The sequence below is a fragment of the Ascaphus truei genome, chromosome 9 (assembly GCF_040206685.1).
Source record: "Ascaphus truei isolate aAscTru1 chromosome 9, aAscTru1.hap1, whole genome shotgun sequence".
Classification (NCBI taxonomy): Eukaryota; Metazoa; Chordata; class Amphibia; order Anura; family Ascaphidae; genus Ascaphus; species Ascaphus truei.
Window position 1 is genome coordinate 69,887,790 of NC_134491.1, and position 8,795 is coordinate 69,896,584.

General features: G+C 40.7%; 1 protein-coding gene across 8 annotated transcripts in view; it reads right to left on the reverse strand.

Moving 5' to 3' along the window:
- Positions 1 to 8,224, reverse strand: part of CSDE1 (cold shock domain containing E1) — a 66,797-nt gene extending 58,573 nt beyond the window's left edge. For all 8 annotated transcript variants that reach the window (XM_075615350.1, XM_075615351.1, XM_075615347.1 and 5 more), the window contains exon 1: positions 8,110 to 8,224. The gene's annotated coding sequence lies outside the window, so the exon portion shown is untranslated. The remainder of the gene's footprint in view (positions 1 to 8,109) is intronic.
- Positions 8,225 to 8,795: the final 571 nt, after the last annotated feature.

The following is an 8,795-nucleotide window of genomic DNA, read 5'->3' on the forward strand; positions in this document are numbered from 1 at the left end:
TTTAAAGCTAAAGCATATTTAACTATTTTAGCACAGCAAGCAATAATTATTCAGGGCTATTTGCAAGTTGTATTTTGCAGCGATCCTGATAGATATGTATAGTTATAGGATTGAAGCAGGGGTTTTCCGTAGCTGCTATTAATTTCAGCTTCGGGGATCCGCTTCATCAAGAGATCCTTAACACTGTAGGGGGTGCCGCAAGCAGCTTCGCATGGGCTATCGAAACGGCAGATTTAAAGTTCCAGCACCACGCGATTCAATAGGAAGCCGTAGTATCATCCCTTGCAGATCCTATTGGCCTGCACATCAAGGACATTTAAACCAACGAAGCTGCTACTGGCATCACCTACGGAGCCAAGTATCTCGAGAAGCAGGGGTCCCCGGAGCTGAAACAGTTCAGCTCTGGAGACACCTTGCTTCCCATCTAGGGGAAAACATTTTGTGGAACATGCGCTTTTTTAAAGCATCATTTTTTTCCCCTCCAAACTCTCCACAAAAATACAATCACCAAAACGTCTCCCTGAGGCTATTCACAGTCACTGGACCAGTTCCAAAAAACAGCAGTTTCCTTGAATGGACAGGAATACTTGTGGGGGGATACAAAACTGCTCAAACTCACCTAGACAGCCGGTATGAAGCCACAATAACATTGGGATGTGTCACGATTTTGGATTAGTGACCCAGTGGCCATACTTATAAACCTTATATTGTCGGAAACCTTATTTATTTTTAACACACATCTTGGAAAACAGATCAGAGAGGAACCTAGAGGCCAGGGAACTTCTGGTTGAGGAAATGAACACTTCTAGGACTAGCAAAGGCTGTACAAAAAAATGTTTCCCCTTTAGCAGGATAAAAAGATTTAAAAACAAAATAAGTCATTTGGCACATGGAAGGGAGCAGCCATTTTAAAACAAATCTAGGCAACACATTAAAAACTAGTACTAAATAAAGGGACACCATACACGGTTTGAGTGGTTTCAATACACAAATATACACCTATTTAAAGAGGCAATCCAAGACTTTTTCCTTTTTTAATACAGGATTGAGGCAACGGGTCTCCGGAGTTGAACCCTGTTAATTTCAGCTCAGGGGACACCTACTTCTGGAGGTAATCGCCTCCATAGTAGGTGCCAGTAGCCATTAAAGGATTCACTATGTGGCTGCTTTCCAAAGCTTGCAGACCAATAGGAAGCCGTCATGTCATCTGGTACGGCTTCCTATTGACCCACGTGACTGGGGCGTTAAACTGCAGGAGATAGCGGCAGCCGCTTCAAAGATGTGCGTCTCTGAAAGCAGGGGGTCCAGCTCCAGAGACCCCCTGCTTCAAACCTGTATTTAAAAATAATAATATATATATATATATATATATATATATATATATATATATATATATATATATATATATATATATATATATATATATATATATATATATATATATATATATATATATATATATATATATATATATATATATATATATATATATATATATATATATATCCGGTACCATCTATTCTTCCCAATGCTTCTTCACAAACCAAGAGCGTTTTGTCCCAATTCTGTCCAGATCAGAAGAACGCTGGACAGGATGAAATATTTGCATTGCTACCTTGAAAGAGCAGCTTCCTTTAAAAAAAAAAAAATCTGACAGGCTTTTTCTGCTCTTTGGGATCTTTAACAATGCTTCAATTGTAAGATGGATATGGATATAAGCTTGGCCGCTCAGATGGTTACTTTAACGCCGAGGAGCCCATTTAACAATTGCCAAGGCTTCTCCCCGAGCTTAAATATTCAAGGTCTTAAATGAGAATATTTGTTAAGCAGCTAATTGGCCATCATAAACATTTATTCAGAACTCCAGGCAGCAAGTTCAGGTTCCAAAGCTACACTAGGGAGTAGAGTGCTGCAAGGTTGGTTATCCCACCCAAAAAATTGATGGGTAGTTATTGTACACCCCATAATTATCTGCTGCCGTGGGAGAAAACATGCCTAGTCTTTTGCACACTCAATGGAGTTTCCTTCCTTAAGTCTTTACTTTTTTTGAAGGGTTGTTGACAATGCATGACCATTCTCTCTATTACATGGGTGCACACACTTTTCCGTCTGCAGTCCCCTGCCTGCCCTCCCCCTTCCTTACTTTGTCTTCGGCATGAAATGATGCTGTGGGGTCAAGTGATGTCACATTGCCCAAGACAAGGTAAGGGAAGTTGCAGAGGCCTCACGCAATCCCCCGGCAAATGTCTTGGGGAAACAGCACAGGGCCCCTGCAACCGCCACTCCCTCCCCCACGGAAAAACATGAGCCCCCTAGTTTGCGCAACCCTGCTCTATTACATTGGTAGTCACAATATGACTGAAGGTGGGAGGAGGCATGGTCTGGTTATGCTCTCCCTCAACTTAAAATCCTACTGGCCTTACCAATGAGCAGGATTTATGTCTTGGTGTACATGCTGCTATGGTGCTTAAAGGAAAAGTAAAAACTACCAAAGCAAATTTTCTCTGCTCACTTCTGTTTCCATATCGTCCACAGCTCTCCCAGAAGATGACTTCCTACTCCACACGTTAGGGGACAGGATGTAACCATGAGATCACTCTGGTGCCTCAGACATATCGACATTTAAAGTAAAGGACTACCATCAAGCACGCATGTTTCTTCAAGCTTTCCACCAACCCACACCTTTCTGTCACGTCACTGGGACTGTAGATATTACAAGCATCAGCAGAGATTTGCAGAATCATTGCCTCTTCACCATGCTCTGTATTAGTCTCGCAACCATCTGCCCCTTACAATACATTCATGCGGTGAGTGTGGGGCAGGCAAACTTATCTAGTTGTTTGTCGTTCCATAACGTACAGAAATTAATTTGCAATTTTTTTTATTCTGCCACCTCTTCTGTTCCTGACAGCTGGGCCCCCCAAAACAAATGGTGTCTTTAGGACTCCATTCTAGATTTGCTGCACAAAGCAAGACTATGTTTTGGATGTTCAACCCCCGAAAAGTCCCATTTAAAAACACATAATGATTCCACATAGTGGGATATACAAATTAGTATAATGACAGAAGGAAACTGCCCTCATTCTGTCACTAGGATCCCGTATGTCACTATGCAATAATTTATCTATTGCCACAGTCTTTCAGGGTGCATGTCCCTCTTGTCACATAGCAGCTTTTAAAGGCCCTCAGGATGGGAAACACAGGGGTGATTGCAAGTCATGCTCTCAGAATAAAGTAGCCAGAACATATACTATTACCATTCAACATATTCATAAGTCAGCTGCTATAAATAGTGACTCAAGCAACCAGCTAGAACAGCTGAATACAAATTGGCTGAGGCCTGTTTGAGTGCAGCTGTTGTGGACAGCAGTCAATGAGCACTGAGGATAGGAGATGGTATTAAAGTTTGCCTTTGGCGACTGCAATGCATTGCAAAGCTGTGTAATAGTGATCATAAGGTTCTGAAACCTGAAAGTCTTCAGTACTTTGTAGTAATAATCAATTTTACAAGAGGGGTAAAGACAGAAGTCCAATCTATCGTAAAACAAACAGAACCAGGGACATGTGCAAATGGTTAACGGTGCCCTGGCATTTTCCATCCCTGGGTTCAACCATCTTTAAAGAACAACAAGCATTTTCAAAGGGCCACTCCCTCATTGGACCATAGACAATTGATGTTAGTGAGATACTTATCAGTACGTTGAGGATTAGCACCAGCCAGAGGGAGTATACAGTACTTGTTTATGTAATGCTTCTGTAAGGCCGCTTACAAAAGACAAAAAGGAAAATGCATCGGAAGATCCTAAATTGAAAAAGTATTAAAAAAGGTCCTTGTCTGCCAAAAGGATAAACATTAAGGACAAATCAGTATGTGATCATCATTAGTTTTTGCAGATCTGAAGGTAACACTTGTTTTTTTCTTTTACATGACACAAGTAAAAGGTTTATGGGTGAAGGAATCGTCTGAAGGAAACAAATTAAACCTGTGTACATTTTGTGCCCAATTTTGGACTGCAATAATTTTTTTTTTTTTTAAAGACAATTTAATAATGTCATTTGCTTTCTCAGATTCAAATTACTCTTAAAGTATTTTTTACACAAGGTAAAATATATTCCTTGGGTCAGCTGCTTGCTTATCTGAACTAGTAGTAATGTTCCTTCCAGTTAGGGAAACTAAACCGTTGCATAGAGGGGTTAATTGTTAATTCAAACAGTTGTCAGAAAAGGGATTACTATAAAGAAATTCAAAGCAATTGGTAACTATGGAAGCATTAAAGATTAAGTTTAAATGTTTGTATTTTATTTATCAATGGTTTCAAATCACTTACGCTTAACCCATCAGCCATGCCACTGCATTGTTACACTAAATCCAGAAGGATTTCCCTTCCTGTAGTTCTTTCCTTATGCGCAAGGTCACTTATCACTCACTGACGGGAAACAGGCAACCACGTGCGATCACGCTACCGCCAAAATCAATCCTAGGGGCAAACGGAAGAGGGGTCCACTTCCGCACCAATTGCCTCTCAGTAGACTGGTTAACGCGATCTACCCCCAAGAAAGACAATGACAACGTTCCCTGAAGGTCATCCAGGCCCCCTTTGATTGCCGGCCATGACATTCAGGGACCAATTCAGGGTTAAGCAGGATTTTTGACCTACTTTATTTTTTAACACCTTGCTGGGCATTAGGCGAGAAGGGTACCCACTGTCAAGTAATTAACAGGCTCTGATATATAGATATTATAAGTAAATAAATAAAAAATCCTACTTTGCAAGTAAACTAGGAAAGTGACTTTTAAACAGAATTTTTTTTTTTTTTAAATCAAAGTAACACACACACACACACACACACACACACACACACACACACACACACACACACACACACACACACACACACACACACACACACACACACACACACACACACACACACACACCTTGCCAATTTCAATGAGACAGCATCTTCTCCTGACCTATTGAGTTATGTATACATGATGTTAAAATCGGTCCATTGCTCCTTCGTACCTACTTAGCTACAAAACATGTTGCCAATCATAAAAAAAAAAAACAATTACAAGCAGATAGCAGAAAAGCTATAGCATTAAAAAAAAAAATTAAAAAAGGTTTTTTTTTTTTTTTAAAAACCAGCACAAAGTCTGTATGAGACAATATAGGGTTTAAACTTACTGTCAAAGTGGCATTAAAGAGCAAGTATTAAATAGATTTCATCTGTCATTTATACCAATTAATCTTGTTCCATATGCATGATCTTTGCTGCTGAAGAACAAGCTCAGAAGTACACACTGCAGTGTTTTGATGCACAATTACTTGCTCCATTGCCAATATATACACGAAGAAGAAACATCTTACAAAATGCAGTTAGCTTTCTTCATTGAACACACACATACATACATACAAAAAAAGGGCACAGTCTATGGCACTCCCAGGACATGATTCATATCACTAATACAGCTGAAAAAGTACATCCCTAGCCCTGGATAAAACATGCCCTCCTAAAAAGGGTATAGTGTACTCTATTAAAAAACATGTAAAAGTCGGGGAAGGTAAGGATGGGAGAATACTTTAACGCCACCCCTACCTTCCCCACTGATTGCTCCAACGTTATCTGTTAAGTAAAGAACACAAGCTTTGACTTGTGATATACAGTACTGCAACATAGCTGGGAAAGGTTGATGTTCTGAAATACCTAGGAGAATCCAATATAAATGTGCCCTTGTACTCAAAGTTCAAGCTCCCTGTAGCATTTCAATTTAAGAGGGTCCCACTGTGCACAGATATGACCAATTGAAGAGAACTTCTCTAACTCTCCTAGGATGAAAGTGAACATCGGACAGCAGCATGTTTAATAGGTTGAATGCAGCTCTGACACATTAAATGCGGACAAGTATACGTGTTTTTTTAGACAATAAAAGTTTTACATTTCCATGGTAAACATACTTTGTGGAAGTTTACAATCTGTACTTGGTGTCTTGTTGATACAGTTCATAAAACTATGGTGAACAGTCGTGTTTTGCTTTGCTTGACTAATAGCATCATAATTGCTTTTACAAACAGAAAAAAAAGCAACAGATGAGCTTGAATTCAGTGAAAAGTCATCTCAGGATACAAATAGGAAAACAATTGCACATAAAAGATGAGATTATTTTTTTAAATTTAACTTGCTACCAATGCATTACAAAAAAGTATTGGCTGCCACAACACTGAATGGGTTAAGCACAGGATAAGGCTATCAGATTTACCAAATACACAGATCTGTACAGAAGTAGTAGGTCAAGAATAACCACACAAGACATGTTTGAAATGAAATGCTGGCGATTTTTAATTATTTGAGGATCACAGAGCAAGCTCCCTACTCAATCAATATATTGCTGATTCATGTCAACCCATTGTAACACGATACATTTTGGAAAGTTGACAACAACATGTCTGATGTAACCCAAAACATATCCGAAAATTAAACTCCTGCCATTTTTAAATATTTTATTAATGTACTGATCATTCTTTTGTTGCTACAGCAACTGTTTAGGAAAGCATAACTACTCTATCACCCTCTTGAAACAGTCGCACACCTGTTTGATCTCTGCCCTTAGGCAACAAAGTATCACAAAGATCTCTTTGCTGTGTTCCAAACATAAGACTATTACTCTGAAAGCTGTAACAATGTGTTACGCTTGGCAATATAATGCTATATATCAGCTACAGACTGCAGCACAAAGGCAGCCATTTGTTAGGGCCACAATAAGGATTTTGACAGATTTAGAATAGGAGGACAAAACGATTGCCAGCTTAGGTAAAGAGGGGGGCACGCGATAGCTCCATTAACATCTTTCCTAATAGTAAAGGCAGTGTGCAATTTCGATGGCAAGTAGTAAGGCTTATTACTTCTCTCTTCACATACCCGCTACATCTCACATTGTTTGAGAACTGTACTGAACTAGGTTAAAGCAATCATAGGTAACACCTTTGATGCCAATATTTTCAACTCTATCTGGGGAAACACGAGCCAGGATATATATTGAGCATAACAAACCAAATACTCACTGTACTGTTTATTGATACTGTATACGTGCTTGATAAATCATTTTCCCCCCCTAAAAACTGGCATGGGTATTTTTTTCTAATGGCACAAAGAAACTTGATTCAAGATGATCAAATCTTCAAAATCCTACAAACCTAATGAGCAAGAGCATAACGCAGAGTAGGCCAGAAATAAAACTTCTGGTTACTATTTCTGTAAGCGTTTTAAAGAATGCAATTTAAAAATTATAGTTACTTATTTGCCCAATATGCAATCACCCTACTAATATAGTGATTAATTTCTTTGATCCTATCCAGCACTGCACCTTTAGATGCAATGATTCCCTTTATTAAATGGTACAATTATTGCAACACCAAGATAAATGGGGGTGGGAGGGTAGAAAGAGAAGCACGTTCCCATTGAGAAGCAGCGCACTCTAGGAATGGTAGTTCTTCCGGTGCCTTTACAGCCTGCGTGGTGAAGCGGTGGAGACTACAATCCCCAGCATGCTCCTCGCAGTACACCCGCCCCGGCTCACGAGACTGCCAGGTGCAGCCTAACCGACAAGCTGCGGCCTGAGCGCACCTCCCTTATTCTGATTGGCCAGCGTCCGCCCCCACTGTTACTGCTTACCATTCCCCTTTGTCCGCCCATCATGCGCTGCTAGGTTGAGAGCTCACAACCATAATTACGATTCCAAATATATATACACATACATAAGGAATCCAGCGGAATTACACAGGTCCCCCACCCACAATTGCGACAAAGGCAGCTATTTATGTCGCGATAAGCCACAGGGGGCGAAAATGTGAAGCACTGGCATTGGCGATGTAAAGACGGCAAAAGATAGTGTAGGCCCCATTCAGCAGCCCTGGCGGCTTGTGAAGCAATATCGGGAGCTTGTGAAGCAACATCAGGGCCTAGCGCGACCTCTTTCACACCTAGAGCTGCCCACCACCCCGCTCCCAAACTCCCGTCACGAGAGCACAGCCCTTCGCTCCCTCATCTTGCTAAAGAGAAAGGTGGGGAAGAGACAGAGAGAAAATCCGTGGAGAAAGCCGAACTCACCCCAACAGCTCACAGCACTATCACCAGCGCCGCCATAAGCAGCACGGCACATTACGTAGGAATAAAACATGGAGCTCTCGCGAGAACTTGTGATCCCGTGGGAGGACCGCGCATGCGCAGGCTGAAGAGGAGACTGCGGCGCTGGCCGGGCGCCCCTGCGCATGCGTGCTGGAGTGGCAGGTAGACTGGTGACGTCATGCCAGTGGCTCTGTACACCACTGCATGTTCAATCTATGCAGTAGTCTGGAAACGTGTGTTGCTTTAATGTAGTTTAAATATTACCAATGCAGCCAGTTTATCCTAGTAAGGAAAAGGTATTAGCACTATAAAGCAAATATAATTTATATCATGAATTTGCATGAAAGCAGAAATCCGTAAACCGAAAGTCTCCTTTCTTTTTACCATTGCAAAGTCCTGTTTTTAGCAATCCTGCCCTTTATGCATTCTGTAGTTGAATTCTGGAGAAATCAGACAACAAGACATGGTTGATGTAACAGCTGATAACATGGGATTAATAGACAGTCGAATACGCCGCAAGAAATGACTTTGAAGGAAAAGTTAGAAATAGATCAGCACAACATTACCGTTCTTTTTTTGTTTGTTTTTTTAAAGGACTGCTGCTTCATATAACCCCGTTTTAACTTGATCCAAGAAAGGTCCTCTGGCAACAAAAGGGTTAACATGCC